The sequence below is a fragment of the Malaclemys terrapin genome, chromosome 3 (assembly GCF_027887155.1).
Source record: "Malaclemys terrapin pileata isolate rMalTer1 chromosome 3, rMalTer1.hap1, whole genome shotgun sequence".
In the NCBI taxonomy this organism is placed as follows: Eukaryota; Metazoa; Chordata; order Testudines; family Emydidae; genus Malaclemys; species Malaclemys terrapin.
In genome coordinates this window covers 42,831,710-42,856,801 of record NC_071507.1, presented here as the reverse complement: position 1 = coordinate 42,856,801, position 25,092 = coordinate 42,831,710, and the positions used below count along the sequence as shown (strand labels likewise).

Below are 25,092 nucleotides of genomic sequence, written 5' to 3'. Positions count from 1 at the left end.
CAGCATTGGGGCTCGAGGCACCGGGTTTCAGTCCCGGGGCTCTGTGGACCCTCTGAAAGGGCTCACGGACCCCCGGGGGCCACAGACCCCCAGTTGAGAACTGCTGTTTTATTAGACCAACTTCTGCTGGTGAGAGAGACAAGCTTTCGAGCTACACGGCACTTGAGAGCTCTGTGACCTGAAGAAGAGCTCTGTGTAGCTCCAAAGCTTGTCTCTTCCATGAACAGAAGTTGGTCCAGTAAAAGATATTACCTCACCCCCTGGTCTGTCTAATAGACTAGTGAACAGCCATTCTCCTGTAGCTCAAGCAGCAGGGAGCCTCGGCTTCAGGAGCAGGAGGGTCAGTTCGATCCCTGCTGCTCCGGTGGGGTTCTGAATAGTCATGGTGAGCAGCATGGATAATGACAGCCAGAGTTCCTGTGTGCCTGTGGATTTGTTACAGTAGTTAGACCAGAGGTTGGCAAACTACGGCCCGCGGGCCACATCCAGCCTGCGGGACCCTTCTGCCCGGCCCCTGAGCTCCTGTCCCTGGAGGCTAGCCCCCAGCTCTTCCCCTGCTGTTCCCCTCCACCGCAGCCTTAGCTCACTGCGCCGCTGGCGCAATGCTCTGGGTGGCGGGGCTGCGAGCTCCTGGGGCAGCGCAGCTGCAGAGCTGGGCCCTGACCCCGTGCTCTGTGCTGCGCGGTGGCGTGGCTGGCTCTAGCTGAGCGGCATGGCTGCCTGTCCTGGTGCTCTGGGCGGCGCGGCTGTAGTGCCGCCAGCCACCAGTGCTCCAGGCAGCACGGTAAGGGGGCAAGGAGACGGGGGGTTGGATAGAGGGCAGGAGAGTTTGGGGGGGTTGGTCGGGGGCGGGGGTGTGGATAGGGGTAGGGGCAGTCAGAGGGTGGGGAGCAGGGGGGTTGAATGGGGCAGCGGTCCCAGGGGAGCAGGTCAGGAAGGAGAGGGGAGTTGGATGGGACGGCCAGGGGGCAGTCAGGGGACAGGGTGTGTGTGGGTGGGGCAGGGGTCCCGAGGGGGGGGGCATCAGGGAATGAGGGGGCGTTGGATGGGGCAGGAGTCCCGGTGCGTGCTGTCAGGGGGCAAGAAGCAGGGGGGTTCAGATAGGGGGCAGGGACAGAGCCACGCCTGGCTGTTTGAGGAGGCACTGCCTCCCCTAACCGGTCCTCCATACAATTTCCGAAATCTGATGCAGCCCCTGATCTAGACTGACCGCCTGGAAAGCACAGTGTTTTATGGATTGAAATGGCAGCTTCAGGCATTATCTATCCCTCTTCCTGACCCAAAGGCAACAGTCTTCTCAATAAACAAAAAATGCCAAGAACCTGGGTATTACTGTGCCCCTCTAAAAATGGAGTGCAAGAGAAGAGCAGTTCCTCCTCAACCCAGGAGCTCCCTTTCTCAAGGAATCCCTTCTGCTCTCACCTCCTCGCTTAACAGGCTTTTTTGAGAGTAAAGTTCCCTCCATTAAGGTAAAATGACAACTAGGTGCCTATGTCTCCCCAACCCCATGTTCCCTTTTGCCAGGCCTCAGTAGAGTTGCTACCATCTCTCTCTCTCTCCTCTTTTTCTGTCCTCTTTTTAGCTTTCTATTTCTCTGGTTGCCCCTTCTCTTGATGGCTGTCCCCCCTATCTCACCTTCACAAGCCCTGGTGGCTCCATCCCCACTCTCTCACATCTATGACAACATGTTGCTCAGGGGTGTGGCAGTCCCATGGCCAAGGACAAGAGAAGTTTGGGCCACCAGACTGCTGCCTAAGCCTGCAGTCCTGGAGATGTGAAATACTCATGTGGCCAACTGAATTAAGGGTTGCTGTGCAAATGGAGGAAAGGCTTTAAAGGAGCCACCTGGAACTTATATATATAGCCCTGGGAATACATGTGCTGTGTGTGTGTAGGGGGGGAGAGAGAGGTTGATCTAGGGTCAGATAGCTTGCACCTCCCCCACTGCTCCTCCCTAGACTGCTCTCCAAGTGGAGAAACACCATCTGAAGTTCTCTTACATCACAACTGCTAGTAACCGTTAACTGAGACCTCTCCATTCTTCTGCTGTCAGTTACAAGCGGTCACAGATCCTATACAGTATTTTTGCAAACTTTGCTTGCTGTATATCAACTGAAGTGCCAGAAGAAGAAAGTTGAAAACTATTAAGCTGCTAAATGTGGTTAATCTTTGGACAAATACACTCTGAACAGCTCACAAGTTATCTTGTGATTATACTATAAACAGTCTGCCAGTTGGCTTCTGTGGGTAATCACTGCTTTTTCTGAGATTAGAGCTTAAGCAACACTCTAATTCAGTGGTTCTCAAACTAGGGCCGCCACTTGTCCAGGGAAAGCCCCTGGTGGGCTGGGCCAGTTTGTTTACCTGCTGCATTCGCAGGTTCGGCCGATCATGGCTCCCACTGGCCATGGTTCGCCACTCCAGGCCAATAGGGGCTGCGGGAAATGGCACGGGGTGAGGGACAAGCGGTGGACCAGCTTTGAGAACCACTGCTCTAACTGCATACCTTAGTCCTAACCATATTACAGAAGAGCAGATTACTCTTACTGGTATATAGCTTGTTTAACCATTTAGAATGGCAACAGATTTCAGAAAGCTGCTACGATACAATGACAATAGAAAATGGGCAGTTACCTCACAAATAGTCTTTCTTGAGTTAGAATGTAAATATTTTCTCATCAGACTGAAGGTTTACATCATGTAGAATAGAGGGTAATATGGCAGATGAACTGCAAAATATTTAATGCATTAGAGAATCTCTACTAGGCAGAGCCTGAATTATCCCAAATATAGCTTTGACAGTTGCCGATCAACAGCTGTTGTATATTCCGCTTCCATTTTCAGCCTTCACACTGCATGTGTGTAACTTTACACTCCAATGGTGCAGCAAGTAGTGACACAATGTGATGCCACAACCCATACCTGCAGGTAAAGCTTCAGAACAAATGAATGATTGCACCCAGACTAAATGCCTGCTGTAGGGAATATAGTTTGCCACGGGCATCTGCATAAATCATTTTCTGCTTATGAAACTGGGAGGGGATGTCATTGCTGAATAATTGTTTTTAACTTCATCAATGCAGCCCTTCTGGGGCATCCAATAACATTTCACTGGCCTGTTGGGTAATGGGCACATGGAACAGCAGATGTGGCTGGCCTAGAAAGAGAAGAAATTGTTTAACCCAATTTAGAAACTGGCCAAAAATCACAGGTTCTAACTTCAGAATAAAGCTCAGAATTTTGGGAACCAGAGTTTTAAATATGACCTCCCTTTCTGTGGTTGCATAAATTGGTGGATGTAATTAATATGGCATGTATCCATGAATAACTGATTTATGCCAGCAAACCAAGTAGAAATTCCACAACACTCCATCAGCATATGTTTCAATTGGAGGAAATGTAGCTCTGGAAACTAGTAGATCAATAGCTCTGTTGCTATGTTACCAAAATCTAGCTGAACAATTAGACCCAGTCACAAATCCTTACCTGGAATTTCCACTAGGATAGACATCTAAATGGCAAGAAGAGAAGCCAAGTTGAGGTCTAAACATAAGTTTTCAGGCCCAGATCCTCAAAGGTATTGAAGTGCCTCACTCCCATTGATTTTAATAGAAGTTTGACACCTAAATACTTTTAAGTATGTGTACCTCAGTTCCTGCTGGTTCTGGCAAGAGACGAAGTCAGGGCCACTCCTGCAGATTTTTAGGTTTATTCCCCTGGTGGTGCAGAAAGCAGGGTGAAAATGCCTTTCAGACAAGGATCTTTCCTGTTTGCCTAGCGCGGGCTTCTTTGTAGGTAGAAATACCAGAATATGGGGTTCTAGCATTACATTCCCTCTGAAAAATAATGGTTTTAACAGAGGGGAAATTTGTTCCATGAAATTCAAAGTGCAACAAAGGCCACACTTTTAAAAAGCAAGGTTGAGTGGGCTTGAAAAACCCAAAGCACCCTCATCGCTAGCTTTGCCTCAGGTTGCTGATTCATTAGGGCTAGATTGTGACTTCCCACGGCCGCCCCTCTGCAGGCTACCCAGACCTTGGGTGCACAGTAAGAAGGGGCTGCATGATCAGTTCATGCCTCATACAGCAGGTGAGCAGGGAATGGACAGAGCCTTGGCTGTTGACTTCATTGCCTACTTTTGCCCACACAGCTAAGCCACTGTTCTAATTTGTTGCTGGTAGAAGCCAGCTGAAAGCATCTACCCCCATACCCACAGCAGGAGCAAGGGTGAAGCAGGAGGGGAGTGGTTCTGAGGCACAATGCCTTCCAGGGCTGGCCAGGGGTGGCACAATTTACGTACCCCCTCACCCCCCAGCTGTGCTCAGGCTGCTCTAAAGTATGCCAAGGTCAACATACAGTTAGCACTAGCTGGGCTCAGCAGACAATGGATGCAGCTAAGAATGCCTTGTGTATTTTTAGATCCTAGCATCACAGAAGTTAAAGAGAGAAAACTCCAGTTAAGTCGTCCAGTCCATCCCCCTGCAGTGAAGCTCTCTTCTCCACCAGACATGTTTTTAGTGTTTAGTCAGGACCTGCGTGAACGGGACTTCCACACTTGGGAAACTGTTCCCCAGTCATGTAAATCTCATTGTCTGAAACCTTATCCTGATATCTGCCTACGTTCCTTAATTTCATTTGGTTACTCTGAGTAATACCCTTTGTATTATGCTACATAATCCCTGTCCATCCTTGACATTTCAGCATTTCAGGGTCTTATTTTCTTTGGGTCCATCCTAACAATCTCACTAATTCTAACTTGGAGCTGGAATAAGCCATACAGACACTGTTGGAGATGGGAGAAACAGTAGTTGGTTTTTCAAGACCTCCCTTGTTTAGTTAGCCAAAAACCTTATTGTTTTCTCATAAGACAAAAAAAGGAAGAATAGACAGGAAAGGCCTAACTTGTACATACCAGGACATAATAGCACGTCTATTGCTCTTACTCTGTCAGCGGAAAGGGTAGTAGAAAAAGGGGAATTCACTCACTTCAGAGGGCTCCTCTTTCAAGGACCATGTAACAACCATGTAAAAGAAGCAGTGAGAGATAAAAAGGCATCTTTTAAAAAGTGGAAGTCAAATCCTAGTGAGGTAAATAGAAAGGAGCATAAACACTGCCAAATTAAGTGTAAAAATGTAATCAGAAAAGCCAAAAAGGAGTTTGAAGAACAGCTAGCCAAAAACTCAAAGGGTAATAACAAAATGTTTTGTAAGTACATCAGAAGCAGGAAGCCTGCTAAACAACCAGTGGGGCCCCTGGACGATCAAGATACACCTCTACCCTGATATAAAGCTGTCCTCGGGAGCCAAAAAATCTTACTGCGTTATAGGTGAAACCGCGTTATATCGAACTTGCTTTGATCCACTGGAGTGCACAGCCCCGCCCCCGCAGGTGCGCTGCTTTACCGCGTTATATCCAAATTCATGTTATATCGGGCCGTGTTATATCAGGGTAGAGGTGTACTAAAGGAGGACTTAAAGACATTAAAGTCATTGCGGAGAAACTAAATTAATTCTTTGCTTCAGTCTTCACGGCTGAGGATGTTAGGGAGATTCCCAAACCTGAGCCGTCCTTTGTAGGTGACAAATCTGAGGAATTGTCACAGATTTAAGTGTCACTAGAGGAAGTTTTGGAATTAATTGATAAACTTAACAGTAACACGTCACCAAGACCAGATGGCATTCACCCAAGAGTTCTGAAAGAACTCAAATGTGAAATTGCGGAACTATTAACTATGGTTTGTAAACTGTCCTTTAAATCGGCTTCTGTACCCAATGACTGGAAGATAGCTAATGTAATGCCAATATTTAAAAAGGGCTCTAGAGGTGATCCCGGCAATTACAGACTAGTAAGTCTAATGTCAGTACTAGGCAAATTAGTTGAAATAATAGTAAAGAATAAAATTGTCAGAGACATAGAAGAACATAAATTGTTGGGCAAAAGTCAACATGGTTTCTGTAAAGGGAAATCATGTCTTACTAATCTATTAGAGTTCTTTGAAGGGGTCAACAAACATGGGGACAAAGGGGATCCAGTGGACATAGTGTACTTAGATTTCCAGAAAGCCTTTGACAAGGTCTCTCACCAAAGGCTCTTATTTAAATTAAGTTGTCATGGGATAAGAGGGAAGATCCTTTCATGGATTGAGAACTGGTTGAAAGACAGGGAACAAAGGGTAGGAATAAATGGTAAATTTTCAGAATGGAGAGGGGTAACTAGTGATGTTCCCCAAGGGTCAGTCCTAGGACCAATCCTATTCAACTTATTCATAAATGCTCTGGAGAAAGGGGTAAACAGTGAGATGGCAAAGTTTGCAGATGATACTAAACTGCTCAAGATAGTTAAGACCAAAGCAGACTGTGAAGAACTTCAAAAAGATCTCACAAAACTAAGTGATTGGGCAACAAAATGGCAAATGAATTTTAACATGGATAAATGTAAAGTAATGCACATTGGAAAAAATAACCCCAACTATACATACAACATTAATTTAGCTACAACTAATCAGGAAAGAGCCCTTGGTGTTATCATGGATAGTTCTCTGAAGATGTCCACGCAATGTGCAGGGTAGTCAAAAAACCAAACAGGATGTTAGGAATCATTCAAAAAGGGGATAGAGAATAAGATTGAGAATATCTTATCGCCCTTATATAAATCCATGGTACGGCCACATCTTGAATACTGCGTACAGATGTGGTCGTCTCATCTCAAAAAAGATATACTGGCATTAGAAAAGGTTCATAGAAGGGCAACTAAAATGATTAGGGGTTTGGAATGGGTCCCATATGAGACTAGGACTTTTCAGCTTGGAAAAGAGGAGACTAAGGGGGGATATGATAGAGATATATAAAATCATGAGTGGTGTGGAGAAAGTGAATAAGGAAAAGTTATTTACTTGTTCCCATAATATAAGAACTAGGGGCCACCAAATGAAATTAATGAGCAGCAGGTTTAAAACAAATAAAAGGAAGTTCTTCTTCACACAGCGCATAGTCAACCTGTGGAACTCCTTGCCTGAGGAGGTTGTGAAGGCTAGGACTATAACAAGGTTTAAAAGAGAACTAGATAAATTCATGGAGGTTAAGTCCATTAATGGCTATTAACCAGGATGAGTAAGGAATGGTGTCCCTAGCCTCTGTTTGTCAGATTGGAGATGGATGGCGGGAGAGAGATCACTTGATCATTACCTGTTAGGTTCACTCCCTCTGGGACACCTGGCACTGGTCACTGTCGGTAGACAGGATACTGGACTGGATGGACCTTTAGTCTGACCCAGTATGGTCATTCTTATGTTCTTAAGGACAAAAGAATATGCTTATTTGAAGATAAAAATTCCATACTGGGCATATCTATACCTTTAACAGGTTCCCAGCTCTGTTTAACAGGTTTTTCTGAGGCGGTCCATTCTTCAGCCCTTCATTCAACTCCGCCGGAATGTGAAGTCCCATTGAAAGCCTCTTTTGTCGTACTCAGTCATACGAGACAGTGACTCCTTTCTGAGCTGATGTTTCTCTGCATCATCTAAAATGAATGGATTTTTTCTCTTTGCTGATAGTGTACTTTTGCGTGGGCAGACTGACTAGATTTGAACCAATTAACAGAAAGAAATGCTTCTCTGTGACTGAAAAGACAACTTTACTGAGAGAAAATAAATGCTACAAAAATACAGCTATGGATTTGACAACTTTCACAACCATAGGGCTTTGAACTTTGAAAACAATAATGTTGTCCCAGTCCTACTTCTTCCCTCAGCAAGGTCTATTACATTTGCCTCGTAGAGCACACATCAGTAATTTAGCCCAAAAATACCAACCAACTGGCCAAATTTTGTTCTGACTTGTAAACCCAGTGTAATGCAATGTACTGGCTTTGTGTGAGTGAGGTTGCCCTTTTGTGGCTGGGCCTACAAAGAAGATAAAGAACCTACTATTGCTTCTAGTTAAGGGAATCATTCTTTAGCTCCAGTGTCCAAGGCCTATGTTCTTAGAGCTGAAAGACCAAGGTTCTATTTTTAACTCCACAAGGATGTGTTGTGATTTATGTTGTAACTGTGCCTGGATTTATTCCAGTGAGTCAATGCAGAATTTGGTGTGCTTCTAAACAAACCAACTAAAACAACTCTACATGTATATTACTGTGAACAGTACAGTGAAAAGTACTTGCACAAGATGCCACATCTTGTCTTAAGAGATTGCCTCAATGGATCTTCAAAAATGTTCTGAGTACAATTGTGCCCCATCTATGTTAGAACGAAGAACATCTCCATTAAGCTACTGATTTCTGCTTCTCTTGAATGGTTGTTTAAGAAAGTTTCAATGTAATCTGAAATTAGCAACCCTTAGATTTCACCTGCTGGGGTGGGTGTGGGGGATTTGAATGATTTTTTTCTTGTGAGGCCCCATATATTCCCAAAGAAAGTCATAAATTGTTCCTTAATCATAAATCTTAGTGATTCGTTGCAGGGCATTCCTGGGCGGTTCCCAGCTAGTGTTTGTTCTGCAGTAGAGATGCAGTTAGAGATAGTGACTTTTGAAAGACATTTTTGTGGATGAAAACCTAAAGGACTTTAGCCATCTATAGTGATGTTTGCATTAAATTAAAACCCCACAATCCTGTGCTGGATGGAGCATACGCTGAATGTTGTTATAAATCGCTGCATACTGGGGAGCCTGCGGGACTAGAGTTGAGGCTGAGGACAGATACATAATCCTCCCTGATTAATTAGAGCAGAAGACTCTGCTAATCTCTGTTAGTCTGCTTGTGGTATTCAATCTAATAATAAACAGCACTTAATAAAAAAAACTCATCATGTTTTTTAATTTCATCTGTAATATATATTGTTACAGGGCTCAAACAGGGGACTGCCTAGCTGGTCTGCTCTGACCCTTTGGCCATCCAGTCTCTTTCTTTTGCTTTATTCATATCCCCAGAACCACTTCCCTGTAGTGACATATACATTGGACCAAATCTCCACTGGGCACTTTGCCTGAGTAAGTACTACATAGATAATGAGTAAGGACTTCACAATTTGGGCCCTGATTCAGGAAAGCACTTAAGCACATGTTTAAATCCATCCCTGTTCAAGACAGCACATAAGCATATGCTTAAAGTCAAGCACATGTTTAAGTCCCACATATGCTTAAATGATATCCTGAACAGGGATGCTTTCCTGAATCAGGGCCTTGGCTCAGTGACTGTTCAGCCGGGTGTGGCTCCCCCTGAAGTCAATGGGAGTTTGGCCACTGACTTCAGTGGGAGAAGGATTGGCCCCTTAATGAATTTTCAGTCTGCTGTGTGATGCCATAAATGGTCTGTGGCATAGAGAAGGTGAGAGTTAAGCTGCATGGGATGGTGACAAGCCATATTCTTCTCCCTTTGTTTCACACTTACCTATTTTGCCTTTCCTGCACACAGTACAAGGTGCTTGACTATGATTAATAGACTCCTGTTCTCATCTGACTCCACTGAGAACTCCACTCTTTTTCCTGTCTCCCAGGCAATCTCAGTGTCACCTTTGACTCCTCTCTCCTGCCCCCATAGTTGGTTTCCTTCTAAATCTGGTTACTTCTTTTTAGGATTTCCCTCATCTACACATCCCTTACTTTCCCCACTGCTCTCCCACCTTGTCCACATTTTGGTCATCTCTCATCTTGATTACTGTCTGTCCCTCACCCTCCCACCCACTACTGCCTAAGTCACCTTTCCTCTCTTTGCACTCTGACTATATTACCACCCTCCACTCTATGAAACCCTCCATTGGTTTCCCATCTCCAACCACATCAGATTACAGCTCCTTGTACTCCTATGTAATCTTCCCCCCACTCTCACCTCTGCTGTCATTCCTCCACTTCCCTTCTCACTCCCGGCTCTCTTCCAATCCTCGGGCCTTATTGCCTTCTTCCTCTCCATTTCCCACTCCCTCCTTCCGTATCATGCTGCCCCTCTGCCAGGAACAGCCTGACTGCTTTCATCTTCCATTCACCTTTAATCCCGCCTTGTATACTTCCATCTTCAGGAAACCACCTTCATCTCATCAATTATCCTGAGATCCTCACTGTTTTGAACTGTTGCTCCATCTCTTGTCTGTATTTGCTTTAGACAGTTCTTTGGGGGCAGGGAAGTGTTTATTTCTATGGGCCAGATTCAGCCTGGCTCCAGCATGGGGGATTAAGCAAGAGGGACACAAAGATCCTCTTCCCACCCTGAGTAAATGTACAGTGATACAGAAATGTTTTATCTAATCAGAATGGTTTAGATGTCATTGTCCATTTCCCCCACCCCTTCCAGACACACCTGCCTTTCCAGGCCATCATCCCTCAATCTCTGTGCCTCTCACCCATCCCTACCAGCTCGTTCCTTCTCTGTCCCAGGACCCACAACCAATAAAAGATTTGCACTAACTGCTGTGATCTGACAGTACTGCATTTTGCACAGCTGTAGCTGTTCGTTACTAAACACCCTGGATTCAAAATTATATCAATTTACACTGAAAAATTCCAGACTCCATGTCCCATTTTATATCACTGTATATTGAAGCTAGAGCTGCGGGGCCCGTACTTATTAAGACTTACACTGGCGATGTAGACTTCATGCCAAGGTAACTGGTGCCTTAGAAATTTGGCTACACAGATGGTAACAATAAATTAGCGTCTCTCCCTCCTAGACTGCAGAAGAATTTAGAGATGGTCTCAAAGCAAACCCCTGGCTCTGAGCATTTCCAAGCTTTCGGGAGTGTTTGGATGCTGACTCCGGATCCAGGCACGAACTTTACACATGGTCCCATGGACTGAACCGAGCCCCTGGAGGGACCCGCACCCCTGAACTTCGCATCTAGCCCTGGGAGGGCGCTGCGCTATGAGGACGAGAACACAGAGGAGTCTTGCGAGGCGAGTGGTCGCAGAGCGATTACCGCGGGCCCCGCTCTCGGGCCCATGTGGCACGTAGCTGGGCTTTCAGATCAGAAGCTGGCGGGACCCACGTGGGGCAGGACTGGGGCCCGGGCGGGGCAGCGCAGCCACCGCCCTGACAGCCAATGGAGCAGGTGGCCCCGCTCTCCCGGCCGCCCCGCCCCGCGGCTCCTCCCGGCCCAGCCCAGCTCTCAGCCCACCTAGGCTTAGCTCGGTCTCTATGGCAACCGCAGCTGGGGGGCCGCGCGCTCAGCGGAGGCTGATCCCGCCCGCCGCGGCGACCCGGCAGCGCCTCCCGCCTGTCCCGCCTGTCCCTTCGGAGTGTGCAGCCGGGCGCCGCGCACCGCCCGTGGCCACCGGGCTTCCCGCCGAGCGGCTCCGGGCGCCCCCGCTCCTCGCCCGAGTCCCGCCGCGGCCCGGCCCGGGTAAGGAGACAGGAGAGCCGCGGGGCGGGTTCCGCCGGCCGGGCAGAGTCCCGGGACCGGGACTGTGTGTCCAGCCTGCAGACACGTGGGGCGGGCGCATTGCCAGGGGGTAGCGGCTGTGGGCAGCCAGGGCACTGCCCCTGCCTGGCTCCCGGGCCGGCCATCGCTCCCCAACTTCTCGGCGGGTGCCAGCCCGGGCACGTGCCTCTGGGGGGCGGGGCTGGGTCCCCTCCGCCGCGCGGGGGCAGCCCGGGCACCGCAGCGGCAGGCAGCGCAGGGGCGGCGGTTGGGCAGGTGCCAGGGGAGGGGAGGCTGGAGCTCCTCTAAAGGGCGGCCCGGCCCCTGCAGGCAGCCCAGCCCAGCCCAGCGGAGCGGTGGGAGCTGGCCCGAGGGCGAGGCCGGGCTGGGCGCTGCGGCGTGGTCCGCGCACGGGAGCTCGGGTCGGGCGCTGAACCGAGCCTGCGAAATAGCAGCGGCCGCGGGGCTTTTCCTTCGCCCGGAGCGCGGGGACGCGGTCTGCTCTGGCTGGAGGTAAGTTCCTCTCTTGCTCTGTCCGGCTCCACGACAACCCACTCAGCCTCCTGTAGGAGTTTCGACATTGGCTGTCAGTATTTATCACCGACTTGGCGTAGAAAGTGCCCGGAGTAAGTTCATTTTTGACTTCCCACCTTCCAGGGGAATAAACAAGCACACAAAAGTGAATCGAGACTACTGCAGTCTTGAAATCCAGCAAAGTTGCATTTGACTGAGGCAATTCTACCAGGAAAATTGGTTAGAATTCACTGGGCAGCCTCTGTCACAGACCATTCATTGAATGTTGTGACAAGTCATTACAAGGGGTCATGCATCCACTTTAAATTAGATCTTGGCATACCACTGTGCTTGTTTTGGTCTTTCCCCTGGATGCTGTCCTTATTTAAAACACAATTTAAAAACTAGGGGGCTGATTCCCTTCCCAGTTACTCCAGTTTTACGCAGACATAACTCCACCAGACTCAATGGCAATGACTACACCTGTAAAACTGGAGTGACATGTGAAGAATTAGGTCCTAAAATATTTGTTGTGCTGTCACTGAATTAGATGACAGTAATAAAATATCATATGCTTTTATGCTTTTTTTTAAACTAACCCTCAGCTGTTTTTAAAATGAAAATATATGTCTGTCTATCTATCTAGGACTTATATGCGCTTCATCATCATAGTATTTTATATCCCCCTCTAATTTAAAATTAAAAAACAGAGCTTTCAGTCCATAAAAACTGTAGGTCTGATCCAAAGCCCTTGAAAGTAATGGGAGTCACTCCACTGATTTTTAATTAGCATTGGATCAGGCCCTGTGATCTTCTGGTATTTTCTGAAGAAAATCAGTTACCAGCTCAGATGTTATAATTGATCTTAATTTAAATAGTGGTCACTAAGATGATAGTTTAAGCATGGGGTAACAGGGTACATATAAAGAAAAGGAACACAAGAGAAAAGCAATGTTAGTTACTAAGTATTGTTCAGATCAAGATGTGTGTGCTCCAGAACAAATGCTACTCTCAATTACACCTGGGTAAATCCAGAATAATTCCACTGAAATCAGTTGTGTTATTCTGTATTTATTCCAGTGTCATGGAGGCACACATTCTGCTCTCAGTGCTAAATACCTCAATTTAGTTTCAGTTCAGTTACCTCCTGGAAGGCTGTTTGGAGTCTCAGTGGACAGGTACTGCTGTCATAATGGGCATCATTGATAGCCTGTTCTGCAGAGAAGCCCAGGACTAAATGGGTTTCACAGAGTAAGGGAAGCTTGCCAGCTCTTGTCTTTTCTGTACTGTTCTATGGAGAGAGGAGTCAAGTTTTCAGTGCTGGAAAACTGGCATTGTTGTCATGAGCACTAATTTCATATCAATATGTATTTTTAAGCAGCTACTGTACTACCCCAAACTTTGAGACTGAGCCCAATATCCTGCAATACTTACACAGGCAAAATTTCCATGTAGTAACCTAGGAGTTTTGCCTGCATGGGAATGAATAAGATCTTCAGGATTTAGCCCACAGTAAATCTTTTCAGTGGGAATTTTATTAGTCTCATGATGGTGACTCTGTTATACACAGATACACATGCTCCTGTGAATATACATTCCCACCATATGCCACTATGCTATCTGTTGTGAATAAACTATCCCTCCAAAACTTTCCAGATGATGGATTGGTACTAGAGTTCACACCATCCCATCTGCATATTCATAGCACATAGTCTGGTCTATGCTGGGAATATAGGAATAATACAGGAAGCTCTGTTAACCTTAACAGGTCCATTGATATAAGAATTTGGAATTCTAGGCCACAGTGCATGAGCAATAACTCTGTCCATTTAATATGAAGATAAATCAAAGCACAATGTGTTATTTTTAAATAAACCTGTAGTATAAACCACAATGTAAGGAATTTCTGAGCTGAAGTTACATCCTTGACTTGCCCTTTTGTGGCTAAGGAATACTGTTACAATAACTAAGGATTAACAAAGGGTGAGTCAGGGATATATATTTAGTTTTAATTCTGAAATCCTTTTGTATTGTGGATTTACACCAGATCCTTAACATTACTTGAACATACCTTTAAAATTAGATGAGCCACAAAATGAGAGGAAAGAGATGTTGCTCATGGTATGTGTTCTTGCGGGATTCCTTTCTACCACTTATTTATGTGGTAGGGAAGAATAATTCCCTCTATTGCAGCAGGCATAACTGAGTGCAATTTGATAGTCTGTATTATGCAGGAAGCCAGACTACATGATCTTTTCTGGACTTAAGATGTTTGAATCTCATGATTACCTGCTCCATCCCAGACATGCAGACACTTCTGGGGTAAAATATGGCAGCTCTTAAGCAGCAAACATCAACATTACACAACCGTTGACCCACAAGACTGAATTAAGGAAAGAGTGTTTGTCTTAATTCTGAACTTCCTGGCTTACTAGGTTTAAGCCATTCCACTGATATCATTTGTATTATTTATTTGTTTGTTTGTTTATTGTGGTCTGCATTAGAAAATGTTTAGTGCTTGAAGTCTGTGTGGGAAATTGGCATGAAAATAGTTCTGGGTTTCAGCAGATGAACCTGATTTGCTCTGATAGGTAGGTAGACTGTGAAATGCTATTATGCATTTGAAGTAAATTGTAAAAAACAAAACAAAACCCCTTTTGCTTCTGCAGATAACATAAAGATTAGCTGCTGTGGAGATTCCTAGCCATAGTTGGGGATCTACTCTGTTGGCTTTTTTTATTTGACATATAAAGGTCAGTTGCTGTAAATCAACATAGCTCTTGACTTAAGTGGAGTTATGTGGATTTACACGAGTGTAGTTCCATTAAAGTCAATGGAGCTATGGCTCTTACATCAGCTGTCGATCTGGAGTAGATATATTTTTTTCTGCTTGGTAGCATATGTTCCTTGTTATATTTTCCCATGATCAGCCAAAACACATGCTTTCTCTGTTACTTTGGATCACGACCATTACAGTGTTCATGTCACAGTCCATGTCATAAGCAACAGAGGGTCCTGTGGCACCTTTAAGACTAACAGAAGTATTGGGAGCTTATGCTCCCAATACTTCTGTTAGTCTTAAAGGTGCCACAGGACCCTCTGTTGCTTTTTACAGATTCAGACTAACACGGCTACCCCTCTGATACTTGAGTCCATGTCATGTTCCTTTACTCTCTTGTAATTAAAGTGTATGTTGAAAACACATTGAAAAAAGTTTTTCTCCTATAACAACAAATCTCTAGGAATCAAAATATTTCAGAAAATATACAAACATAGGGAAGGTCATGTGCTTTTAATTTTATAAAAAGGTTCCTTACACAATCTTGTGGGTGCCATTAAATGTAGAAAATGCAACACAGTTGCAGTATGCATCTTAACTCTTGGAAGAAATATGATGTCTTTATATTTCCTGGTTTGTGGTTAGCCTTTTATCTCACAGCACCTTGTGTAACATTTTCTGTTCTCCCTTAAATTACCCTTTAAGCAGTACAATATACACTGGGCCAGATCCTCTGCTCAATGTACGTACATCTACTCCATATAAAATACAAAAATTATATGCTGTACTTGGAGCTAAAAATGTACTCATCACATGCCTCTGAAAGTTACTGTCAGTCATGTCACATCTCTAGCAAAAGCAACCTGATACAATGACAGGGCCCAATCCTGACATTGACTTGTCCCATTGATGTTACTGACTACTTGAATCAGTAAGCACTACTCATGTAAGAAAGGGATGGGAGGATAGGGCCTTACCTGGAAGTCTACTACTAGCATTCCAAACTGTCACTGTCTAATTAGTTCATCCATAGAAATCATGTCAGACTATTTACAGCCCTGCAAAGCCTATAGCCAGAAAGACAGAAAGACTGATAATAAATACGTTTCACTTAGACCTGGTCACCTGGTCTACACTTAAAATTGACTTACCTACATCATATGTGAAAAATCCACACCCTTGAGTGCCATAGTTAACCTGACCTAACCCCCAGTATAGATATGGCTAGGTCAATGGAAGAATTCTTTCATCAACCTAGTTACCGCCACTCTGAGAGATGGATTAACTGCAGTGATGGGAAAAACCCGTTCCACCAATGTAGGAAGCATCTACAATACGCACCTACAGCGGCACAGCCACAGCACTACAACTGTGTGGCTGTAGCGTCCTTAGTGCAGACATGGCCTTACAGTGTTACACTTACAGGCACCTCAGTTATCCAAACCTCCCTGGTATTTGAAACAGGGTCATGTCCTCTGACATCTGTTAATTACAGTGACAATTCCCTTTGCATCCCATATCTTGTGTCCTCCATAGCACTTGGCTAGTCCAGCTTGTAAAGCAAAACAAAGAATATTTTGTCCACTGTGGTACAAAACAGAATAATTGAAATGTGCGCAAGAATTATGTCTTTTAATTCCACTTGTTGGGAACAAGAAAGATGTTGCATAACTTGTTATATTTGTCCTGCTTTGTATGTGAGAAGGTCAATGTGCTTTACGGTACTAATGAATTAAGCCTCAGAACATCCCGGTGGGATAGATACATTTGATTATGCCCATTTTACCGATTAGGAAACAGAGAGGTTAAGCAACTAGTCCAAAATCACACAGGAAGTCTGTGGCACAACCAGGAATATAATCCAGATTCCCTGACTTCCAAACTTTCCTCTTAAGTACAAGACTTTCCTTCCATTTTTATGGTTTATTACATAGATTGGGTTCTCAAACTAGAGTCATGACCTCAAGGAGGCTGCAAATAGGTATCAGGAGGTCACAATCACTCTGTCCATCCCCTATTGCTAAGTATAAAGGTGAGAGGATCATGGCTACTAGATGGGAAGGGGTGGTGGTACTAGGGGCCCTGGTATGGAAAAAGTGGTCCCCATATGGAAAAAGTGGAGAACTGTTGATGTAGGAAGAAAGCAGATATTTTTATTACAGTTGTATGGCATGTTATATAATTACTATTACAGAGGCGTCAGTAGCAACTTCATAATTAGGGCTGTGCTGAGCTTTTCACTTAAAGCAGGATTAAAACTCCCATTTGAGATGTCAGTGATTGAATTTAGTCTCCAGATTTAACACAGTTGCTGTTCAGAGGATGGTTGGATTGATGGTGGGGTTTTGGATAAGGTAATTATTAACTTTCCCTCACCTAGTTTCACTTTTTTGCCTCCCTGTGACCCACAGTCCCTCCAAACTCCCTCCACACATTTGCTCACAGATTATCATCACATCTCTGATGCTGGGTTTGTCACATTTTTAAAATGTATCCCCACTATTTTTCATAACCTTTTCACAAGCTGTACGGAAAGCTCAAAGGCGTGTCAGTATCTGCCATGCACTGCCACCACTCAGTTGTCTGCTCCCTGACTGCCCAGCTCCATTCCTCAGGCTGGTGAGCGAGACAGGCAAGCTGGGCAGCAGGGAGCATCATGGCTCCCCAGCCCATTAGTGAGCCAGGGGCTGAATTTCTTTGCCTGGCTAACAGGTTGATCATATAGGACCAGATCTATAGCCAAGTGAAGTCAATGGGAGTCTTTCTATTGATTTCAATGGGCTTTGAATTAACTTCATAGACAATCATCCAAGCCCTTCACGGTAGATTTCTTCCTCCTACTCCTACAAGTACCCCCAAGGCTCCGGCAAACCAATACATTTTGCCAGTGGCATTCCTGTACTGATAGGACTGTATAGTAAGTTTGACAATGTGCCCCTCCAAGATCCAAGCCCTGCTTTTCAACCCAATTTGACTGCCAGTCTCACCTTCTGCCTCCTCCCTCCGTTTTGTTTATTGGTGCCTTTTCTTAGTGTATGTGCAATGTGCCTCGGGTGGCATGTGATCAGGTTTCATCACCGAATTTGGTCTGCTGGTTGGATGATTAGCTTTCCGGGCTGGGGCCAGGTACTGACGGGGAGTGCGACATGAACACTGATCCATGCCCTCTTTTGTTGGTGTTGGAGGCAGGGACATGGCATCGGGGAGAAAGGGAGACACTTTGCTTGCTTAACTCTTCTTTCTGCCAGGGAAGCACATTCTCCATCTGATGAACCTCCTGTGATTCACAACAGAGCAGACCCCTTCTAATAAAACTTAGCAAGTCTGTCAGACTGAGACTCCCGGTAGTTGAGCGTGCCTGATTTGTAGGAGCCTGAAGGGAATCAGGGTCTGTCTATATGAGCAGCCTGCAGTCAGAATAGCCAGCCAGCAAGTCAAAGAAATGTATACCACAGCACAGTAGTGGGGCTGGGGGAGGGGTAGAGAGCAGACCTAGGAAGCCAGGGAGCCAAAACTAGAGTTGCGAACTTTCTACTTGCACAAAACTGAACACCCTTGCCCTGCCCCTCCTGTGAGGCCCCACCCATGCCCCGCCCCTTCTCCAAGGCCCCACCCCCTGCTCACTCCAGTCCCCCTCCCTCTGTCGCTCGCTCTCCCCAACCTCACTCACTTGCTCATTTTCATTGGGCTGGCTTGGGGCTGGGGTGCTGGAGGGGGTGAGAACTCCAGCTGGGGGTGCAGGCTCTGGGGTGGGGCCAGGGATGAGGGGCATATAGCCTGTGGAGTTATTTCCTGCTAGGGTGACCAGATGTCCCGATTTTATAGGGACAGTCCCGATTTTGGGGTCTTTTTCTTGTATAGGCTCCTATTACCCCCCACCCCCGTCCCGATTTTTCACATTTGCTGTCTGGACACCCTATTTCCTGCAGCCTGCCATAGGCACCAACTCCGTGGATGCTCCGGGGCTGGAGCACCCACGGGGAAAAATTAGTGGGTGCTCTGCATCCACCAGCAGCCAAACTCCCCTCACCCCCTGTCTCCCCCAGCGCACCATGTCCCCGCTCCTCCACTTCCCGCCACCAAACAGCTGTTGGGAGGCGCTTAGGACTTTCCGGGGGCGGGGAGGAGCGGGAATGTGGCGTGCTCAGGGGAGCAGGCAGAGAAGAGGCGGGGCTGGGATGGGGATTTGGGGAAGGGGTTGGAATAGGGGCAGAGAGGGGGTGGAGTTGGGGCAAGGACTTTGGGGAAGGGATTGGAACGGGGGCATGGAAGGGGTGGGAAGAGGCGAGGCAGGGGCAGGGCCTCATGGAAGGGATGGAGTGGGGTTTTGCAGTCTGTTACCAACCAACTTTGAAGTTCTCAGCTATTTTGACTTAACAATTGGTGTACGACTACAGAAAGGTGTGTATCTGTGCTGTGCCAAGAGTACTATACCATTGTGATATCAGAGATGACTCAACCAATCACCACCATTACTCAATAACTAATTTGCATCCTACAGTTTCATTGGTTGTATGAGGGAGACTTCACAGATGGTGGATTACTTGGCCCGACGGCCACACACTTGTGCCTAGCTGCCACCTCACATATCAACACAACCAGCAAGTCCAAATACAGATAGCCCCTCGCCCCGGCACACACCCCTTATTTGCCAGCAACACAAATCAACCAAAATCTCCCAGCACAACACAACCCAGGCACAAATCAACACAGCTTCCCATCATAACACACATTTGCCACCCTCACTCATACTTACCATAAACTTGAGTGGCTAAGTGGCAAGTCCTTGCTAATAAGCATATATTGGGCTACTGTGACAATGCAATAAAAGTCAGTAGAAAAATCACTGTAAGATGCTATACAATTTAAGGGTGTAGAAAAAAGGTATATATTATATGAGAAACAGTACACAAAGTCTCAAAGAGAGAAGAAGTAGAGAAAAAGTTGTGTGTGCAACCCTAATTTTGGCACTAATAATAATAACCCTAATAATGTGCAGTCCTTAACATTCTCTTAGTGTAGTTTTTTGTATGGAATGTGGTACAATTTGCAAGCAACACTGAGATGGGTTTCATCTCAGGATATCAAACCTAATATTGATGCTCTGGTTGATGCAAAACGCTGCCAGCTAAGTGGCCAAAAATGAAATGACTGTCAAAATTAGCACTGACTTTTAGCATTACAATTTTTAAGAAGTTTAATACATGGACTTTTAATAGCATACTATATTACTCTTGATTTTTTTCATTTTTGACAATACTTTTGTATCGTTGTATGGAAAAATTTCAGTGATGCGGCCCTCAGGCCAATGCACTAGTCCTCATGTGGCCCTTGTGGTGATTTGAGTTTGAGATCCCTGGTCTATGAGCCAGAGGGAGCACATGCAGGCTGCTTCCCGGGAGTCGTGCGGTGTGGCGGCTAGCAGGGAGCCCGTCAGCCCTGCTGCACACCATTGCCAACTGAACAGTCAACAGCCTGCCAGGATCCCTTTCTGACCGGGTGTTCCAGTTGAAAACACATATGGGCTTGGTACTTTCCTGGCTCCTCAGTTCATTGTCTGCACTAGCTCCCACATTGATTTCCTCCCTTCCTGGCCCTTCCACTTCTACATCTTTATATTTATAAATGTTTAAGGGAGCCAGAGACAAAGAGCACAAGGGGGAACATGGACGGAGTCAAGGGAGGAAGAGTTGGAAGAGGAATGGAGGCAGCCACAGGGAGCTGGTGAAGATACAGGGGATGGAGTGGCCCATCTCTGGAAGGAAATGCTTACACAGAAAGGGCCGTTAGTTTAGCTGTTTACAACTAAGGTTACTCAATGGCATTTCCTATGAACATGATCACTGACAATCAAGGAAACTCCCCTTCGGTCAATATTAACATCCAGCTACAGGTACAAGTATAGAAATATTGTATAATCCAGGTACAGGTATAGTTATATATGTACATTGAAAAAGCAACCATGTAAAATATACTATCTGATGTCAAACATGGTCAACTTTGAGGAGAAGGTGTTATTTCCAAAAGGAAATATAGAGTTGAGTAGGCAAAATTCCTCAAACTCTACACTACTTCTGGAGTGGAGATTTTTATGAACGGTTTAATATTTTTAATTTATTAGTATTTGACCAGTTTATAAACTGAGCATGGTCAAAGCCAGCTCTCTGAAACATGAATGGGCTACTCTGAGTAGCAGCAAAACTGACTTATTGTCCAACAGAAGGATTTGTAGCCAGATGCAGCACTGTTGTTATTTAACACAGATGGCTGTGTTAGCCCTGTTCCCCAGAAGGGAGGCAGGCTGAGCCCTCTTGGTCATCAGCATCCTGCAACCTGACTGTAAGCCCCAGTCCTTTGTGTCCTTCCTAGAAAAGACATTTCATGTTACTTAATGATTAGCCCCAGTGTGGACTTTAAATTGAAAACAGCAGTTGCAATTAGTGGAGCCCCTGGTCCCTTCCCTGGGCTGAAAAGACCAATGGCAGGATGAGGGGGGGTGGCTTGTCAGTTCCACTGAGTGTATGTGGCCGGTTTCCAGCGCTAGAAAGGAAGAGGATGGAAAAACAGCTTCATGCAAACAAGAACCACCTAGGGACAACTAGCACTGACTGTAGCTTTCATGAGATGCTTGGACTGGATTTTCCCTCTGTTAGAAAACAGGCAGTGTGAATTGCAGGCCATCTGCTCTGCCTGCCCTACACCCTTCTTATTGGGGCATGTGATTTTTTTCAAAAGCACCTAGGACACTGAGGACTACAAGCCCTGTTGAAAGCCTGTGGGACTTGTATTCCCAAGTCATTTAGTTACTTGGTGGGGACTGGACAAGTCAACCTGCAGTCCTTGCTCAGGCAAAACTCCCATTGATACCAGTGTGCCTGAACTCTTTTCAGAAGTGATTATCATCTTGCAGCACCACTCTGATGCCCGGCTACAGCAACACTTTTCAAAGCTGCACTCCCTCACAGCTCTTGATAAAGAGCCACTGAAACAGATCAAAAAGCTGAAGGCCATAAGAAGAGCTCAGCAAGATCGTACCCATAGTGAGTCAGTGGGAATTAAAACCCAGGTTTCCTGACTCCCAGTTTCCTGCTCTATCCATTAGGGGCCCTGCTGCCTCTAATAAAACAGCCAGCAATTGCACTAGTTGGAAGATGATGGGCAGTTATAATCTGTTCAGCTTCACAAGTTACCCTTACAGGGCCTAGCTCTCCTCTCACTAGGCTGTGCGTACACTGGTGCGTATATACCAGTGTGAGGTCAGACTCAGACAGTAATAAGAACAGGCTAATTGACAGGAATATAGCACTAATTAGCCTGTTGGCTGCTAAAAACATTGGTAAAATACCCACACGTTATATGAGTGACCCAGCTCAACCTGTATCAGATGAAGGAAGGTGCTGCTAAATGTTGTAGGTATTTGCATCTTTTCTAAATAACTGCAGAATAGTTTCTCTTTAATATAAATTACCCAGTCATGTGAGTGAGAGTGCAGAGACATTTAAATCTTTACAATATCTTAGTTCATTCTACCATCCACTTTTTCTAGCAGTGAGCTTGCCTCAGTGCCTCTTACTGGATCTGTCAAGGTATCTTAACCTTTAATAACATACTGGTGAACACATGGTAAACTCACAAATACAAAAATACCATCTAAGTATGTAACAGAGCATAGATGTATTTTCGGGTAATGGAGTTATGGACTCAGAACCATCAGCCCACCATTCCCATGTGAGCTTAGTCACCTATACAGGTGGGCTAGATCTGCAACAGGCAGACATTGCCATCTGTGGTAATGTGAAAGTGAGAGAGGCTGGCTTGAAAGAACTGGAGTCATCCTGGTGATATTACCATTGTCATTAATAGGAAGGGAACTGGCACCTGCTCCCACTGTACTGTATGGGAGTTCAGTAGGAGCAGGATCATTTCCAATGGTTGTTGCTCTGCCTGCTAACATAAGGGTAATCAAAGCTTCGGGGCATAAACTAATCACCCCAGGGTTCCCTCATGTGCACAACTAGTTAGGGCATCATTATTTATAGAGCACCAGAAGTGTATGTGCTGCACTATTCCCACACCGGGAATTGAACCCAGGCCACCTGGGTGAAAACCAGGAATCCTGACCACTAGACCACATGGGACTGTGTATATATGTGTATGTATGTGTTGCCTTACACACATATATGGTCCTTGTCCCACAGAACTTGTAATCTTTGCTTTGTTTTTTACCTTCTTCTGAAGGATCGGGTATTAGTTGCTGTTAGATGCAGGATACTGGACCAGTGGTTTGATCCAGTGTGGCACATTTTCTGAATCTGGAAGAGTCTAAAAATTAGACTGTACAATATTTTCAAACTTGGGACCCCAAGAACAGAATATAGACTTCTTGGGGCACCTTTCTTTAATGGTGTGGATTCTTTTAGTGACATGCACATTGATGAACAATCATATCACCTACATTTGTAGATCCAGTAGGAAACTGGGAGGTAATTGTAAGAACCATTTCCAGGTTTGTGCCCCACTCTGATACACACTTTGATTACTTCTAGACTCCACTTTTGAACTTTATTGATTTGTTGACTGATTTTTGAGCAAAACCCTTGCAGAATGGGGCAATCTTACCAAAAAAGGTTCCTCCCAAGTTAGCTATTTTCAACACACTTTCCCAGTCCTTCTGTATTAAGATCTGATTTTGCATACATAACATTTGTGGAGTTCCTAGAACTCCAATTTGTAATCTTAGAAATCTTGTTCCCTACTGTATTTGTATTTTTTATTTTTCATTTTATTACTTGCACTTTTAGGGTCATGGAAAAAATATGAAATCACACACAATTACATCTTAAAATGACATAGCATCAAACTGGAAATCTCCCACTGCCAACACAGAACTCCAACCCTCCCAGCTTATCTCATCAGGCAAAAGCCTTGGTAAATAAATAGATAGATCTACATCATGCCCTGAAAGTCAATTGACTCGTGAACTTCTGGACCAGCACAGGAAACAAGTTCCAGAATTGAGGGGCTCCTCACAGAGAATACTCTGATGCTAAATATACTAATCTAGATTTGTCAGCTCGAGCTTCCCACCTGGTCTCAACCTCCAGGTTGAGGCATGAAGAGAGAAGTGGTCTCAAAGATAACCAGGATCCAAACCATGCAGGGCTTTTTAGATTAAAACCAACACCAGGAATTGCACCTGAATACTAAATTGGATGCCAGTGATGTCTATGGAGTAACCGTGCAATGCGCTCCATACCTGGCACACCAGTAAGCAAGCAGACAACTTTGTTCCACTCTAGCTGAATTTCCATGTGGTCTTCAAATATAGTCCTGAATAGAGCACCTTGCAGTAATGCAGTCTTGAAGTGACAAAAGGTGTGGCTCACTGCAGCAAGGTCCACTTTTGAAACAATTTCCTTGCCATATGGAGAAGAAAAGCCCTTTGACCACTACTACTTCTGGGAGTCCAGAAGCACTTAGGATATTCCAAGTTGTACCTTGAGTTCTAAGTGATTATGAGCTTTTGGTAATTATCACTATATTGGGGACTAGAGCTTTAGTCACTTTGCAACTTAGATATGAAATTCTCCTTCTCTCCTGGCTTCTGAGGCTGCTGCCATTTTCAGATTTTAGATCTAAGCTTATTGGTGGGACTTTCAAAAGCACCTAAGTGATTTAGGATCATATGTTCCATTGAAAGTCAATGAGATTTATGCTTTAAGTCATTTAACTATTTGAGTTGCTTATTTAAATGGTTTTGTGACAGTATGAAGGCATCAACAGAAGTGTAGAGGTATAAGGCCAAATTCAGACCTGTGTAAGTTGGTACATCTCTCTCTAGGGGCTTCATCAGCTTAAAAATTTTATTAAAGTTAATGTTTAAAATCAAATGTACACAATTTGACCTAGAAAATCAAGGTTGAAATTATCTTATAGGTCATCCTGCCTAGAGGAGGAGTGGACGTGTTGGTGCTTAGCTCGCAGAGTGCTTGAGATAGTGTTCTGAAGCGTACAAGTGAAGTGGAAGGTGAATTACAATATGTAATCATTTTAAAACAAGAGCCAAGCCAAATACATTATATACCACCTCTATACGTTGTGTTAACTGCTTCACTGCTGGTTCTTCACACCACTTACTGTGCTGCTACTCTCACCTCCTATTAATGTTCCGTGTAAATCTGTGGAGCGTCAGGACTTAGATGTGCAGTTTACTAGCAGCCATCATCAAGAGATGATTGAGGGAGAACTCATCAGGAAATTGCTTTTTTCCCCTGTGAAAAATTTCAATGAAATTTTTTTCATTTTCATTGAAAATTTTCTTCAACTTTTTGGTGTGTTTCATTAGAAAAACCCAAACCAAGACAAGCTTCAGTTTAAAAAAAAATTTAAATCCAGTTTTCAGTTACTTAAAACTGAACATTTTTTACCTTTTTATGAAAATCCAATTTTTTG

General features: G+C 45.0%; 1 protein-coding gene and 1 non-coding gene across 3 annotated transcripts in view; one reads left to right on the top strand and one right to left on the bottom strand.

Annotated features, from left to right (window-relative positions):
• The first annotated feature begins 11,175 nt into the window (after nucleotides 1-11,175).
• Nucleotides 11,176-25,092, top strand: part of RD3 (RD3 regulator of GUCY2D) — a 34,119-nt gene continuing 20,202 nt past the window's right edge. The window contains exon 1 of one of the 2 annotated variants that reach the window (XM_054023308.1): nucleotides 11,176-11,330. The gene's annotated coding sequence lies outside the window, so the exon portion shown is untranslated. Of the gene's footprint in view, nucleotides 11,331-11,648; nucleotides 11,862-25,092 lie in introns of those variants that run through there. The other variant, XM_054023309.1, reaches the window with a different exon arrangement.
• On the bottom strand, nucleotides 22,707-22,778 carry TRNAE-UUC (transfer RNA glutamic acid (anticodon UUC)). Its single transcript has one exon. It is a non-coding gene; the product is annotated as a tRNA-Glu (tRNA).